The sequence below is a fragment of the Pelmatolapia mariae genome, linkage group LG9, assembly GCF_036321145.2.
Source record: "Pelmatolapia mariae isolate MD_Pm_ZW linkage group LG9, Pm_UMD_F_2, whole genome shotgun sequence".
Classification (NCBI taxonomy): domain Eukaryota; kingdom Metazoa; phylum Chordata; class Actinopteri; order Cichliformes; family Cichlidae; genus Pelmatolapia; species Pelmatolapia mariae.
The window spans coordinates 15,788,519-15,806,130 of NC_086235.1; the positions used below are offsets into that span (position 1 = coordinate 15,788,519).

Sequence of the window (17,612 nt, forward strand, 5' to 3'; positions counted from 1 at the left end):
ACCAATAGTATATACCAAATTACTGCAGCTGTACTGCAGCTCTTGTGGGGTGTTACTGGTCCACAGTGGTCAGTATCGATCAAAAGCGGTCCAAGGAAGGAACAGTGGTGAACCAACAACAGGTTTATGGGCAACCACTTCACTCCCCACATGGATCAGAGAGCCATGTGGGGAGTGAAGTGGTTCAATCCAACAGATGACCTACTGCAGACCAGTCGGGTCTTTCACCAGGATAATGCACAAAGCAAAGAAATGGTTCAGGAATGGTTTGAGATTTTGACTTTCCCCATATCTCAATCCAATCAAGCATTTGTGGGATGCTTACAAGACAATTTACAAGACTTAAAGGATCTGTTGCTAAGCTCTTGGCACCAGATACCACAGCACACCTTAAAGGGTTTAGTGGAGTTCACGCCTTGATGGGTCAGGGCTGTTTTTTTTGTGGTCGTACTGTTACGCCTGATCTGTGTATGTATAGTCTTTTTAATGATTTGCATCTTCAGTGGGTGGAAATGAGTTATCAGAGTGGTTTAGGAGAGAAGGATAGCAGACCTCCTGTGCTGTATGGTTTGGAGAGGGTGGGAGAAGGAAGAACTGAAGATGATTTTCACTTAGCATCTTCAGGACTGTCCTGTGTTGGTAATAATATTAATAAACGGGACCATAAGAGAGAAGAAGACACCCTACAATGAGTTGAAACATTAACTTGTTTATTCCTACTTAAAACAGATTATTATAGATTTGAAAATCTTATTTGGTTTTCATATGTACCCATTTTCAGTGATATAAACTTTATTTTTTTTGAGTAACCTATATTTGACAACAGCATAATAAAACTGGAAAATCTGTTTTTGGTGTGCCACCCCAATATTTTTAGTGGCCAGCATATGGCCACCCCTATAAAACAAAATCTGGAGGCGCCCCTGTCAGAGGGACAGCTCAGACTGAGCTTGGAGACAAAGTTAGAGAGACATGCAGAGGAGGGACAGTGGATATACCGGGAAAAGGATGTTGAAGACGAAACTGCCAGACAGGAGGAAAAGACCACAGACAATATTCATGGATGTAATGAAGAAGGACATTAAAAGAGGAGAGTGAGATGGAGGCAGTGCCAGTGGCATAAACAAATGAATGAATAATCTCACCATATTTTGTGAATTAAAGTAGTCAGCGTCATTATTAGCACGAACAATTTCAATGACATGCATGGAAATCGAGGATTAAAACTCGCTGATAGATTCTGGGGCGAAATAACCGAACAGCGTCTCCTAGAGGCGCTATGCTAGTTTATTGCCCAAGAGCACGTCGGTAGAAAGGCTTCAGCTTGATGTCCGATTGAAGAACTAAGTGCAAACACTGCACCTACCGTTTAATAAGACCTAATTTACGCGGCGGTGGGTTCCATTAAATCTATTTTAGTAGTGATACAGTGGAGGTGACCGTTGAAACAATATCGCGCGTGTCGGCTGACCGGGCGCATCTATTTTCAGTTCTGGAGGGGGGAGGAAGGTGTGCAACTCACCCCCATCCCCGCTCAGAGGTGGGACAAACCGAACTCCCCTCTCGTTTGACGCTGGATAGCTAACCCGGAAACAGCGGCAGCAAATCGCTGTTCCCTTTCTTTGAGCCCGTACCGCTGCTTGTAGCGTGGTGTCCAGCCGACGGTTGCCGTGTTTCTCCGCGAGCATCAAGGTAAAACACAAAGAAAATACTACTTTATTCGCACTCTTTCTCCCCTTTCTGCTAGTCACCTTCGCTGTCCGCCGGATGCCATTCATTGAAGCTTGCTCTGAGTGTTAGACTTTGCTCCTCGAAGGCAAAACTGTTGAATTAAAAAAAAAACCAGGTAAAATCAAACCTAGGTAGGGTTAAGTTGGCGTTAAAGTAAAAGGAGGGGTAAATGCGAGCATGACGGTGTTACATCCTCGGTGTACCGTTAACTTCCCCTTTCAGAACAACGGACGGGTTCTCAGACAGGAGGCATTAGGCTCCGATGCTTAGCAGGATTTCCCTTAATTTATCTACAGACGCTGAGCGATACATGCCTGACCCACAACACTTCGCCGATGACCAGGCTATCAGCTGTGTTTGGCGTGTGTGCACAGTTTTAAACGAACCGTATGGCTGTGGATTAGGACTGCGCGCTTACAGGCAGCAAATGAAGCTTCATTAAAGGAAATGCACACACAGTGACAGATGGGGCAGCAGGTTCAGGGCTGGGTTTGTCTTCGGTCATATTTTTATTTTAAAAGCTGTGGCTTGATTTCAAAGCGCTGGGAGTTCATATAAAGTGTCAGCAGCAGCAGCAGAGTATACACATACCTGCAAAAGTCCGAAATTAGACCTGCTGTTGGTTAATTGAAGCCACCGCATGCTTTATATGCTCTTTATAGAGGTTTCTTACATGAATAGTTACTACAGTTGCCAAGTAATATCAAGTACCTGAAAATGAGGACTCTTTTTGCAGTCCAGCACTGGCATTTCTGTAGACTGCATGCTTAATCTTTGCATCAGTGTTTCAGTATAACCACAGTATATAATTTCCTGTCTGCCCAGAAGTGGAAATGAAACATCCAGACAGTCCGATTTGTTGACAGTGTGTTTGGAAAGTGCAATGTCCTACTTCAGATTCGTCTCAAAGGTCTCAGGGTCACTCCTGCTGCAATTTAGGAGCCCCTGAGTGTAGTCAGACATGCACAAAGTTACTCCACCGTCTTTAAAGATGGCTCAAGTCGCTTCAGTGCGTCACCCGGATATTGCAGACTCATACTTTATTTCACAATTGCTTACTATCACTTTCCCCTCCATGTGTGGCTCTAAAAGGGAGTGGAGAGGGGAGTGTTGGGGCTCTCTCAATAAGGCTTTTTCCAATGTGTATTAAAAATTTAGGCCTTCCATGTGATTGATTGATTTATTCATTTACTTTTTTTAAATGACAAAGGAAGGAGTAAACTGCACAGACTTCTGTTTAGTAACGTTTTCCTACAGGCACATTTTGAGACAGAAAAAGCCCTACAGCCCATTTAGCTGAAAAGTAAAATATTTGCATCCATTTTTCAATGCCGCCACATATAGAAAAGGCACGGATAAATGTATAATTTCCTTTCCGCTCAAAGTCTACCGAAAGTGGAAGTGAAACGTCTGCAGACGGATGGATTTGTTGATTAGTGCAGCTTTAAATTTATCTCAAAGGTCTCATGCTCACTCCTGCTGCACATTAGAAACCTCCAAGTTTAGTTAGACATGTAAAGCGTTGCTCCACTATCTTTTCAGATGGCACCAGTCATGCATACCAACCGGATATTGCAGACTCATACTTCAATTCACAGATGTTTACTGTGACGTTTCCCCTTTTGTGTCAAAAGCACCTCAGATGTGGCTTAAAAACAAGTATATGAGGTCGAGAAGGAATGGAAACTGAATCAGGTATCGCCTCTTTTTATGTTGTAGACCTCTAAAGATTGACTGGAGGACGCAACAGTACCCAAGTGTTGCCACAGTCAGTTGTGAGATGTTAGACGAGGTGAAACTTGTTGCGCCCTGTCTCCTTCCCTTGCTGCTCTTGTGTGAACAGCTGGGATCATCGCCAGTTCCTCATTATTTTTATTTATTTATTTATTTTCTTGATCTTTCTGCTGTCACAAAAAGTGTAAAAGCGGGGAGAAAAGACTGCTTGCGATAACAAAGTGAAATGTTGTGTGGAGGAAGTTGTTTATGTGAGCTTTTTTTTTTTTTCTTTTTTCTTTTTTTTTAAATGCTCACAGTCTTGAATGAGAAAATATGGCTGACTTGGCCGCGTGTTTTCCCTCATAAATCCTGCAGGTACGGGCGTGCAGGTGCGCTTAGGCATGACCCTTTCTTAGAAATCAAATGTGGGCTGGATACTGTGACGTGTCAGCAGCAAACCAAACAAATGTTAGGAGCCCCGGGGGTGACTTTCGTGGGTTTAATCTTGTGTTAATGGAACAATAGGCATTTGGAAAATAATGTAGTTTTGTAGTCAACAGCAGCAGATAGCCTTAGAATATAATAAGACAAAGATAAACAAAGCCTGCATAAAAGAAGTGCACGTTTCTCCCGTGAGGAGAGATTTTCCATGTTTTCTCTGGCAAATGTTGTTCGGATAGTTGTACACTGTACAGCTGGTAGAGTGAATGTAATGGTAGTCAGTTTTAATTATTTATAATGTTTCCAGGAGTCTTCCCGAGCTTTTCAGTCATCACACAGACCGACCTGCACTCAAACCCAGGGTAATATTATATATTTTATATTTATTGTTCTGATAGCTTTACATTTCCCCACATTGTAGAGCTCACAGGACCCCTGTCTGCAGCCCACTCCCTCAAACACACCTGTTGGCTTCAGCTTGGGTTACTGCAGTTATTCTCAGTATGCTGACACTCGGTCTGTATTATATAGAGTATCTCTGATGGTGAGTGGATCGTCTCACGCTGAACACACTGAACATCTCCTCATTGTTGAGTCATTGTTGTAACACGTCCAGCTCATGTACCATTGTGTGGTTTTTGCAGCAGTGTTGTGACATTACAGGCAGCCCAACACATGTTTATTTACTACACAGTGACAGCTTGCTTCGAGCATTTTTCATAATGTTTGCTGTGGCCACGTAGCCAATCGGCGCAAGATTATTTTCTGGTTTGGTAACGTAATTTAAGCTTAAAGGAGGCAATAACCCAAGCGCTTGTGCAACACCACACAACCCAACGCAGTCCCCTCAAATAACCACCAAAAACAGTCCCCACAGAAAAGATTTACGAGTATTTGCCTGTTTGCCGTGCTGTTTGTCTTATTGTGTCCAGCACTCGTTTTTAAAATAGCGCAGCGAGCACGGTTGGCAGAAAAGCGTTGTATTGATCCATTTCTCTGGCATTAAGCTGTTTGTGCAGTTATTGGGATTAACTTCCTCGAACTCATCTGGCATGTTCAGCATTCAGCTCTAACACCATTATCATGACATGGCCTTAATCCAGAGGAGCCGCTGACTTTGCATTTCAATTTTAAGATTGTTTTTGTTTTTTCCCCCAGATAAAGACACTTAAATTATAAATCCAGCATTCTTCCACCATACACTTTGTTTAAAAGTTGCTCGTTGCTTGGATCACTGCGTAGATTGGTAACCTGCCTGTCATACAATATTATCGCAGTTTTTGACATCTTAAAAAAAGCTGAGTATTGCAGTAATATGTGTTGTAATTTATCAGATTTTTTCATCTGCAAATTCTCCTCAAATTTAAACTTTGTCAGTATGTTTAGTCCAATAAGCTAAAGTTATTTGCTTCAGTTATACAAAATAAGACTGTCAAGCATACCAACACCGTATTAATGTTGCCTTAAAATGGAGACCGTTTGCAATTGGATAGGCTTAGTTAGCAATTACATGCAATGTGTTTCTAATAATAAATCATAAATATCACGTATCTGTTGCTGTCTGCATGGACAGAAGTTCACATGTAAATATTAAATTTGCACTCAGTAAACTTCCTGTTCTTCAGGAACCTAACCAGAACGCAACCAGCTGGCAACTGGTTTAGTCGAGTCTCCTCGACTTGTGCCTGTTCGCAAAGACTCATAACATGTTGGCAATCCGTCTGCATTTATAAATTAGAACGCATGTATTCACAAACCTTGTATAACCTCTCTGAGCGACTGCAGTCGGTCCAAGTTAGACTGTGACTGTTTGCAGAAAGGTTGCCACCCAGGTGACCTGTGCAGCCACCTTGCGATAAAAGTGGTTGTCAGTGCGCAACACTCTCAAGCTCTGGGCGAGCATTTAGTTACCACAGTCGTTCACAGAATGTGAAAAGATTCAGTAGAAACACCAATCAGAGGCAAGGTTGCTGTCCTATTTTTTATCCATGTGACTGAGCTGTTAGCTTGCTCTGAATTAGGAGGTAGCTTTGTTGAGTTGAGTGTGTCCAGTGTTGGATGGTTTTCGGGTTGAGCTGATTTAATGTACGTTTGCTTGGCTAACATGATCTCAGGATGGCGGTGCATGAGATGGGCCCTTTTTCTTCATCTTATTCCCAGGGTATTTTCATTTATTTAATAAAATATCAATATTTTGTTTCCCTTTATCAATACAATATTGCCAGGCACTGTATTGACCCCATTACACTCAGTGTTTTCCTCCATGCAGCTAGAAAAATCTGACACCCTCTAAAGAGTTTTTGCTCTTTCACTGAGGGAAAATAGTCAGGACTGCCATTAACAATATATTTTTGAATATGCATTTACTTACATACATTTACTTAAGCTTACAATACATCTTTGTTTATCAAATGTCCAAAGGAATATCAGAAAAAGACATCAACGTCTTTTAACTGCAGTAACTAGCACCTTTTGCATTAATTACATGTGGGGCCAGTTGTGGTTGTGTGCATAGGCACCTCCTCACGCAGGCCACACGGAGCCAGGAAAAACCCAGACTGTTATGACTAAAATGGGTGAAACCTTGTGGTCCTTCATGCTTCTGCATCAAATTTGGTAGAGAGTTCAGCATCATCAGTGCTCACTGACTTAGCTGACTGGTATTCATTCTCTAAAAAGTGTAAAGGTTTTTCCAAATCTCACACCGTTCTGATTATTCTTTTTATATATATATATAGACCATAAGATTGTTCTTTTTTTTAATATATAATAACATAGGTTTAAAGGATTTTTTTCAATTTGGGAATTAACAGAGAAAGGACTTTTGTGATAGCAGTTGTCTAATATACCCTCTGATCACATGTGATTCCTCCCTTTGCATGCCGGCACATGTCCTTAGATTTGAACTGTCGACTTATTTTGAGTCATTTAGTAGTAAATCCTAACTGTAATGCCCCCTCATTCAGAGCAAGATCTATTTTTCTTGCAGTTGTTTGGAACTTGACACTTTATCTCTACTGTTTTGTGGTCTGTTCTTTTGAAACCTTTTTGTTTCTTATGCACTTCCTGCTGCTGTGTTGGCCAAGACAACCTCGGCGAGGGACATCTGCCTAAATAAACTATTACAAATCATGTAAAAGGGCACTGCATGCTCCCTGCTGTTCAGTCTGCAAACGGATATATTTAATAGTTTACTGATTAACACACGCTGACTGTATTTCACATTAAATGAGCACAGAAAGGTGGTCTGAGGCTGCGGAGGTCCTCACTCTGGTTTGTGTTTGTAGCTTTTGGCGGGGACGAGTAATATGCTTTTGATATGTGGCTCTGATGTTTATGAGTCAGTGTGTGTGTGCCAGTTTCTAATCTGTAGGGCTGGCTGTGCTGGTAGACTTAAGCATTCCTCTCAACTTTCTCACTTCCGTCTGTGATCCTGCTTCATCTGAAGCCCAAAGCGTGCACATAATGAGAAAAGAGAGCAATCTTGTTTCTTTTTTTTTCTGCTCCTGTAAGCAGGCATCTGACGGCCTTTAACGGGATGCTCACTATTTCCTGCTTGGTGTATGCACCAGCAGCAGCATCTCCAATGGAAATATGAAGCGAGGTGGACTTTGCCATGAGAAAGTGCTGTTTAAGTGGTCAAGTCTTCTCAGTATTCTTATTTGTGTTTTTGGACACAGACTTTCAGATGTATGATTTGTTTCCAAGTAAAATTTTCCACTTTTAAAGGGCAAAAAGGTCACATTTGAGGCCTGAGGGGGACGGTGGTGTGTGATAGCTTTCAGTGCTCAAACCAGAAACCACAGTTTGAGTCATACAAGGAACGGATTTTTACTCTTAGATTTGTGTTATTGTCACTGGAAAGGAGTTGGTTAAGTTTAGGGACTAAAATCGACTCAGGTTTAGGAAGGAAAAACTACTCGTTAGGTTTAGGCACAAAACAGCTCGGCTAGGCTTAGGCATTGAACTACACGGCTGGGCTTAGGCATTAAATGGTTGTTCTAGACTTAGACTTAAATTGCTCAGTTAGGTTTAGGTTTTATACTACTCAGCTAGGGTAAGGCATTTAGGAAAGGAAAAGGAAAACTATTAGATTAGATTAAGGCGTTAAATTATTCATGTTGGTTTAGGCAGTAAAATAGACTTGTTTAAGTTAAGGCATTGAAAACTACTTTAGGTATAGGCACTCTGTTGGGTTTAGCAAAAACTAAAAGTCAGTTAGGTTCAGGTATTACATTATTTGGTTAGGATTAGGTATTAAAAACTACTGTTAGGTTTTAGCAATAAAAATGAAACTAGCTGATTAAGTTTGTAAAGAGATCGTGGTTTGGGTGAGACTACCGTGGTTCCCACTTTTTCAAAGCTAGTTTCATCGGTTGCCATGGTGACAGGACCTCTCTGAGGAGTCTGGTGTCTTACATGGTGCAGAAGCGATAGACTTCCCCTTACAATACATTAGTTTCCTAATTGACATCTTGCCATGAGACTGGGCTGTAGTATACCACATTAAGACTATAAATATCACTGCTCACTCAATGAGAAGGAAAAAACACTGCTCCTACCCCCACATCTTTCACTCATGCACTGAAAACCCCTACAGGCTCACACTAGAGAAAATCTACTTTCACTTCATCCTGCTGCATTGAGAGAAATATCCACTCATGACAAAAGCCACAGTGGGGATTTTTATTTTATTTTATTTTTTTGTGATAACATGTTAAATTCAACAGGCATGAGATTCTCATGCGGCTGCCTACATTTTCAGCAGACGCTCAGAGCAGACGTGCTACCACAGATGGCAAATCAGCATGGTACAAATCCAGTTTTTGCATGAAAGTGTTGCTGTGCTGCCCCCGCACCAAACCTCCATTTTCACATAGTATTAAAGCTGTTATATAAAAACGAGTTGCTCCCACTTTCACCCCAATTGCCTGTACATTGTGTAGTCAAGTCTAGAATTTCATGCTTGCTTCAACCTGATGTAGTATATCTGAATATACATCCTTATGTGAAATAATGTAATGGTGCTTAATATTTTGTTCAGCCAAAATACTCTATTAAGTCCATTAGTCAACAAAAATGATTTTCTCAGTTTTATGTCATTTTAAATTGAATATTTGTGGTGTGGGGCTTAAAAGGAGTAATTTGAAGACGTCCCCTTGGATTCTGGGTAAACTGTAATGGACATTTTAGAAATTTTATGACACTTTATTGATAATAACCAGGGTTTAATGGGATTTGGCATTAAACCCTGGTACTTAGAAGTACGCTTAGAAGTACATTTTGTTAGGTATACCTGTTTAACTGCTTATTAATGCAAATATCTAGCCGGACAGTCACATGGCAGCAAATTTAAACTGAGCATCAATTGGCATGGTTGTTGGTGACAGATGGGCTGGTCTGAGTCTTTTCAGAAACTGGTGATCGCTTGGGATTTTCCCACTCGACAATCTCTCGGATTTACTGAAAAATATCCAGTGAGCAGCAGTTCTCTGGGTGAAAGTGACTTGCTGATGCCAGAGGGCAGAGGAGAAAGGCCAGACTGCTTTGAACTCAGTTGTAACATAATGTTTAAACCAAGGTATGCAGAAGAGCACCACTGAACACACAACACATTGAACTTATAGCAGCAGAAGACCACACTGGGTGACCCTCATGTCAACTAACAGGAAACTGTGGCTACAGTTTTCACAGGCTCACCAAAAATGGACAACAGAAGATTGGAAAAATTTCACCTCATGTGAAGATTCTTGGTTTCTGCCGCAACCTTCAGATAGCTTTGGAATTTGGTGCAAAGGACATGAAAGCATGGATCCATCCTACCTTTGATCAAACGTTCAGGCTGGTGCTGGTTGGGATATTTTCATTTTAGGCCTCTTTGTACAGGTGAGCAGCATTTAGACCACAGCTTACCTGAGTATTGTTGCTGACCATGTCAGTCCCTTTATAACCACAGTGTACCCATCTTATGTTTATAATTGGTCCTTCCAGCAGAATAACTCTATGTCACAATGATCAAATGACCTGACAAGTTCTCTGTACGCAGTCCAATAGAACATCTCTGTGATGTGATGAGACAGAATATTCTCATCCAGGATGTGCAGATGATGACAGCAACTTTTTTTATACCATCTTGTACCACCAGCTTTTTTAAATTACAATTCTGGCTTTCAAGTATTATGTTTAACAGTTCCCTTGTTAACTCTTTCATCTCCTGCACTTTGCTTTATTTTTGTTGCTTCCTAAAAACCCAAATTCACTCCCTGAGAGTTTAGCTCATCTTTTATTCTTTATTTATTTATCTTGGTCCAAGAAAATCCACTTCTTTTCTTTTTTTCTTTTAAATGTGAGTAATCTATGTTATAAAAAAATCACAATCTAAGTATCTTCTTAGTATCAAAGACATTTATAATAGATTTGTGTGCCAGCATCTGGTTGCGTGATTGACTGTAGATCCCTGGCACGGTGTAAATATTCCAGTCAAGCAGAGAGGAACGAGCCCTAAACAAGCATTTGTTGTGTCATTTCAGTTCAAGCATCTCCAGCCCGTGTAAGCGATCTGTGGGAGATTTCTTAATGAAATGATTTTCCACAGAGGCTCCGCTGTGCTCTGCGGGCTTCAGTAATTTCAGTCACACAGCCGATATCCCTCGTCAGTCCTCGGCTCTCGCTCGCCAGAGGGGAAAGGGGAATACAAGTTGTCATGACAACCCAAGTTTTAATGGAAGATTTATTCAGAGGTGTCGAAACCAACAGCATGAGGGACAGTTTTTAAGTCCCAGTGTCGCTTTCTTCATTTTGGTTCTGGAGATGCTCACAAGTCTTTTGCCGCTCTCTCTCTCCTTGACTACACAGCCACCCAGGCTCCATCATTACAAGAAAACATCCACCTTTGAAGTTTCATTCATACAGCTGCAGTACTGTAAAACACACTACACAGGTGAGATTGGAGGTGTTGTCAGTTTTGGAAAGAAAGTTGGAGCTTATGATCACATAATGTCAGTGACCCATATCTAAGCACATCACAAGTTTTTTTTTTTTTTTTTTTTTTAAATCGCTTTGTATTAAAAAAATTCCCATTTAAGTCCTTCAAACATCTGTAAGTTTTTAAAAATCCATCTACACCTTGGTAACTTTCCATCCAACTTCTTAAACACTTATTCAGTTAAGGGTTGCAGGAGTGCTGGGGCTTATCCCCGTATGTTGTTGGGTGTGAGGTGGGGTTACCCAGTACAGGTCAACAGGCAATCACAGGGCCAACACACTCACATTTGCACCTACAACCGACTTAAAATAACCATTTAACCTAACATGCATGTCTTTGGTCTGTGGGAGGAAGCTGGAGTACCCTCATGGAGCCCATGAAGGCATGAGGAGAACATGCAACCTCCGCACAAAGGCCTCCGATGGCTTAGGCAACAGTGCTAACCACTGTACATCTGTGCTGCACTAAGAGAAGACCTATTATGCTCATTTTACAACTCCACCTGTATTCATGGATTAATGCTCCAGATTCTTGCTTGATTCACAGTTCAAAAATAATCTTTATTTGATTTATGCCGGGGCACTAAATGTGGCACCTCAGTGCAACCATCTCCTCTCTTTAATCTGACGTTCTTCTAAATCTGAGTCTAAATATTCTTTTACAACTGAAACATCTGAGCTCAAAATTGGTTTTATCCATGTGGATGACAACCCGATGTGCTCCAGATCTCACTGATTACCTTATGCAGCACATGTTTTAGTGTTTGTAGTGCACACAGCATCAGGGCCACACATGCTGTCCCACATTTATTGAGTCCTTCATGTGGTTGAGTAAAATTAAAGCCAAACAAGTGTACATGGTGTGTTAGCTTATTGCTCCTGCAAACTGAGAGAGCACAGTCGAATATGAGTTTTCTACACAAGCACTTATTGTTGGAGTTTTTGTGATCCAATAGCAAAACTGTAATATTTTATACACTGTGCAGAACAGACCAATCCAGCTCTGGTATGCAGCGACTCTGCCCCCTTTTTGTTTTTTCATAATCAAAACAAGGAAATAAATGAAGGAGCAGGAAGTGAGCACATGGTTAGGAGAAAGCTTTGTTGCCATGCCACTCCACCATGTAGTTCGCTGGAGTTTTTGTTTATGTTTGTAACTGGAGTGTAATGAAAATTGCATTTAGCCACTCCCTTTGACTTGGTTTTATTTAGATTGACCATGTTTGGATGAAGAACCTGTTGGGAAAAGCGTAGCTGCCTCTGAGGTGACTAAATCCCCAAACTGTGAAACGCCCACAGTGAAGAGTCACATCGGTTAACTGTTTTGTCTCTGATTGCTTTGATTTTTTTTTTTTTTTTTTTTTAAACGCTGCTTGGAGGAATGAGCAAAGTTGAATCACCGCTCGCACACATGCTCACACACAGCCTGTGCGCTGAATGAGCTCATCGTGTGGGTCTTTTCCTGCAGCAGCACTCAAGTGAATGACTGTGTACTTCCGCACTCACAGTTTGAGCCATGCACCTCAAAAGCATGGTGGTGATTAGAAGAACTGATCTTAGTCATTTGCCCCAGGATAATTTGATTTAATTTACAGGCGAGAGAGAGAGAGCGAGCTTGGGCAGCCTCGTATTTATTGTATTAGCTGTAACAAAGCACTATGAAGTAGCATCTAACCTATGTGCTTGACTTTTTAGCCAAGCTAGCAGCTCGCCTGCACTCCAGTGCTTTCTTCACACGTAAATGTCTCAACAGTTGAATGGATTCTGATGAAGTTTTGTACAGTCACAACTCTGGCTCTAACACAACCACAGTGATATGTTGGATGATGCCTGGTTCTGCTGGAGGTTTCTTCCTATTAAAAGGGAGTTTTTCCTTCTCACTCTCACCAAGCGCTTGCTCAAAGAGCATCATATGATTGTTGGGGTTTTCTCTGTATTATTGTACAATCTCTACCTTAAAATGGAAATGAATTTCCATCCACTAGCACGATCAGACAATACAATCTGTGTTGGGTTAAGCCCCTCTGCACTTTGTGTTTAGTACATGGACTTAACAACTATGTGACCCACTGATTTATCATCAACATGTGGCAACTCCAGTATCCAGGTTGTGAAATGATTAAAAAAAATCACTTCACTAGAATTGTTATGAAGAGAGTGGTGATTGTAACATGAGTCTATGGCAGGGGTGGGCAACTCCAGGCCTCGAGGGCCGGTGTCCTTGATCCAACACAGCTGATTTAAATGGCTAAATTACCTCCCCAAAATGTCCTGAAGTTCTCCAGAGGCCTGCTAAAATCATGTGATTCAGGTGTGTTGACCCAGGGTGAGATCTAAAACCTGCAGGACACCAGCCTTCAAGGCCTGGAGTTGCCCACCCCTGGTCTATGGGGACTCACTAAACTCACTTATGGGGCCGGCCTCATGTGGCTGTTAGAGGAACTGCAGTTTCAGGCACTACAGATTTGTCTTCATTTTCCAGCCCTGGAGGTCGCGGCTTGATTTAGTATTAAGTCAGAACAGTTAGCATACACAGACTTTAAAGGAAGCAGTTTATGCACAGTAGACTCCCTGAGTAGTTGGATTTTCTTATTCCTCAAGTATTGTTTTAATATTTTTAATGACATTTTGCATGCTACAAGCACATCTTGCCATTCAGGAGCCACTTGGTAATGGCCCTGGGCACTTATTTGGGCAATTATTCTGAAATATTATCTGAACTTTAATTTTAATAGTCTGTGGGACTTGTGCAGAATCACAAGTCTAATAGGATATCAAAATACTGTCTTTTTTCACTGCCACGCCTCTCTGCTGTAATGTATCTGATTTAATATCCTGCCATGCTGTGTCTTCAGCAGCTGACTTGCACTGTTTGATATTACAGAACCAAACCTTAACTGTAGCACCACAGCTGACATACTGCTCTGCATGATGTAGGCTTAAATGTAACCTCCATGACCTCATGGTTACTCAAGCGATGATTTGGCTGTATGTTGTGACCCCAGCTGTGTTTGGGATGCATAGCGGACTCCCATGATGCCCTGCTACAAACGTTTCCTATGGCAAATCAGCTCTGTTGGATTAAGAGCAAGTCACATTACATTAACGGGGAGAAAAGTAAAATAGGAGAGGCTGTTACACCCCCTTTTTTCAGGTTCACAAGAATGTCTCTTCCTTGTTTAGTTTTATTTTCTTCTTCTCTGGTTTCTCATGTGTAGCTTAGCCCTTTGACAGTGTCTCATTTCATCACGTTTGCCCTCTGCTCAACAAGTCTCTCTCAGGCTTCACTGTTCTTGTGGTTCTGGGGTTTGAAGTCTGATCACATTCATGCATGACCAGCACTGATGCCACCGCTGTGCATTTGTATGCAGGCTGGCGAGAAGAGAGCTGCCTCGGTCCTAATGGTCTCACAGTCTACTGAGCGTGCACTCTCAATCAGGGCTGCATGACTTGTGAAACGAGCTTGTGGCTTGCAGAGACTGTTGAATCTTGAAACTGAGAGTCGGGAAGTTATTCTTCTCTTATTTAGACCTAAGAACCAACCAGACGCACAAAACGTGTGCTAAACGTTTCAGTCGCTTAGATTTCTTATTAATGTGGCGGGTTTAGGCGCTTCCACATCTCAATAAAAGGACTCAAACGTGAGTTGGGTGAGTGAGTTGTGCAGTAGTCCTCTTACAGGAGGAAGCGTGGAGTCTTGTAGAAAACCTGAAGTGAATCAGAGGAAGTGTTACACAATAGGAAGTGGTGTGCTTTTTTTCATGCGATTCTGTTTGTTCCATGCTTCTTTTTGTCTCCTTTCTAAAAATTCACTTACTCTAGCCCATATTTCTCAAGGTAGTCGCATTAGGATAGAACAGCCCAGTTATTGCCTATTGTTTGTGTTTGCATTTTCTCTGATAGTGCTGCGTTTCCTTTTTTGTGTGCTACAGCTCATTTTAAAAGGGAACCCAGAGACAGGCAGTCATTTCTAAAGGGTGTAACCAGTATGTGTGAAGTGTGCAACAGTAGTGTTGTCCAACTTTGGTAAAGTCAAAATGCACAAAATAGTTGCTTAGCTGTGGGTTGGTTTTTTTTTTGTTTTTTTTTTTGTGGGGTTTTTTTTTTTTTGTTTTTGTTTTTTTGTTGTTTTGTGGGGTTTTTTTTTTTGGTGCATTTCAAATAATTAAGTTGAACTTTGTCTGCAGGAGGAGCAGTGATGCCACGTTTTAGGATTTTTTTTTTTTTTTTTTTCAAGGTCTAAATTGTAAAGTTTTATGTTTTGTTGCTGTTGATCTTTGTTTCAGAGGCTGACCTCTGCTGGAGGACTGTGACCCTGGGGCCACCTGCCAGGCCGGGCCTCCCTGCTCCTGCCAGACACACAGCTCCACTGCTGGTAAGTCCTCAAAGATGCTTTTCTGTTGATGTGCTAATCAAATAGGGAAAAAACTGGAACGATTCATAGTAATTTAAATGTTCAATTTTATATGTGCGTTGTTGTTTGTTCTCCTGGCTGTGAAGAAAACCCTTCTAAATTCAGCTCTAATGTACAGAAGGACACTGACACAATCTGCATTACATGAATTTAAAAGCCCAAACTTTATCTTTCATGGGTTTAAAATTGAGCAGTGACCTCCAGAAAAGATAGAAAAGATAAAGGAAATTGCTGATTTTAAACTTGTGAGATGATCAGAGGTTAAAAGGCCTCAGAAGATTCTCACATTTCACACTGGACTGTGGATGTCTGAAGTTTGGAAATGCCTAATTAAATAGTCTAACACAGGACTTTATCCTCTGCAAATCTGTTTGCAAATTATTTCTGTGAGAGACAATTGAGCAGCAGAATCAGCTGCTGCCTCTCCAGTGAGTCCCGGCTGTCTTGGACTGCCGCCGATGGCAGCTGCATGTTCTGCAGAGTTACCCGGATTCAGGGAGTGTTGCTTCACCCTCCGGAGGAGAAAAACTACAGACAGTGGAGCTGGAGTGTGCTGAGATCCTCTCTGGGGAAGCAACTGCACCATATTAAGTATAGTTGGGCTGCTGTGGCTCAGAAGCAGATTAGCTGAACTGACTTTCAGCTAATTGGAAAGTCAGTGGTCTGATCCCTGACTCCTGCAGGCCACATACTGAAGCATCCTTGGACATATCGAACCCCAAATTACTCTTGTTACATCCATCAGAGTGCAAGTTTGTGCACGATAGTTAGAAGGCACTTAAAGTGTAGAATAAAACACTGTTTGAATGCAACTGTGAATAGGAGGTATAAGTGAACTGTGACGTTAATGGACAGAGTAGAAAAGCCTGTAATTTATCCAAGCTTTGGTTATTTTGGTTAGGATTTGTTTAATTTAGTGATTCATGGAAAAAAAAGCAGTAAACAATATTGATGTATGATTTAGTAGAAGTTTTGGGTTTTTTTCCCTCTGTGGGTACATTTTTGCCACAAAGGTATTCAGAGGGTTAAGAATTTGCCAATTACCACAACAGCAACACAGCCAGCAGCCCCTACAGGAAGCATCAGTGCTAGCTTGTTAGCAGCAACTAAACTTTCAAAATAAGTGCATGGATATTTGTCTTGTTGCGGGTGACATCAGGAAAAAACTGGCAAAAATAAAGCATTTTCTAAAGCGAGAGGCTAAACATGGTTGGGTGTTTTAAAATAAAAGCAAACCACTTTTCTGCTGTTTTTAGTACAATGACAAATCTTTGTGCCGTGTTGTGGCAACATGTAAACACAAAGCAGGAAATTCACACTGCAAAGCAAATGCATGTCCGGACAGTGCTCACTAAGTCAGACTGCTCAATGTTTATATTAGCTTTGAACCTCATAATGCACGCTAGTCTGTGGTTATTTCCATTGGAACAGTATAAAATTCCCACTCAAAGTCCGCAAGTTGCACACGTGCATCATTTTCATCAATGCAAAAATTGAAGCTATTTTTATCCTCAGCATCTTTCTTTTCCACCTCTGATTACCATCTGCTTATCTGCTGTTATTTTGTTTGCATGTCTATTTATACCTGCACATATTCACAACTGATATGTTTCCTTATTTGCATTCACTGCAGGTGCTTAAAGGCTTTTGAGATCACCATAAATACTGCCCTCATTCATTTGTGTAACTATATTTTTCCAGTTGTTTAGGTCATGGGCACATACTGAAGAGCGTTGAATTGAATGGAAGCATTTCCCTAAATAGAGGCTGAGTCAGTTCATTTTGCTTTCTTTCCACTGCTAGTGTTTTTTCCATGCTAATGTGGACTCAGTATAGGTGGGAGAAAATTCAGTTAGCTGCTGTTTCTATTACAAAGTTCGGCTTCAATCACAAACACAAGTGGCATACTTTGCATTCTCAGGCCAGATCTCAGGGTAAATTGGTTATAAGGCACATTTATAAGGGAAAATTGGCCAGGTCACTAGGTGCTTGACTTTCTGTGTCTTTTCACCTCAGACTATCCCAATTTAGCAAATCTCTGAGCATAAAAGTGCATTCACTTGCAAAAATAATCAGAAAATCTTCACCATTTATCTTCTTGTCGCTGGTGGAAGAGCTACTGCTGTAATGGCCCGCGTTAATAAAATTTCAGCCTACTTTTCTGGCAACCATCACCTCATCTCATTGACGTTTAAGCATTAGTAGCTCTCTGTGCACAAATACAGACATGTCATTATGTAAGACTGCCTGTGGTGCACCTATGCCTATTATAGTCCTAATGTGCAGTGCTGTGGGTGTATGTGTAATGCTGGCACAGGAAATGAAG

The 17,612-nt window shown here is 41.3% G+C and overlaps 1 protein-coding gene across 1 annotated transcript in view; it reads left to right on the forward strand.

Annotated features, from left to right (window-relative positions):
- The first annotated feature begins 1,585 nt into the window (after nt 1-1,585).
- The window catches only part of fam49bb (family with sequence similarity 49 member Bb), a 41,417-nt gene continuing 25,390 nt past the window's right edge, over nt 1,586-17,612 (forward strand). The window contains exons 1-2 of the mRNA XM_063483499.1: nt 1,586-1,692; nt 15,159-15,247. The gene's annotated coding sequence lies outside the window, so the exon portion shown is untranslated. The remainder of the gene's footprint in view (nt 1,693-15,158; nt 15,248-17,612) is intronic.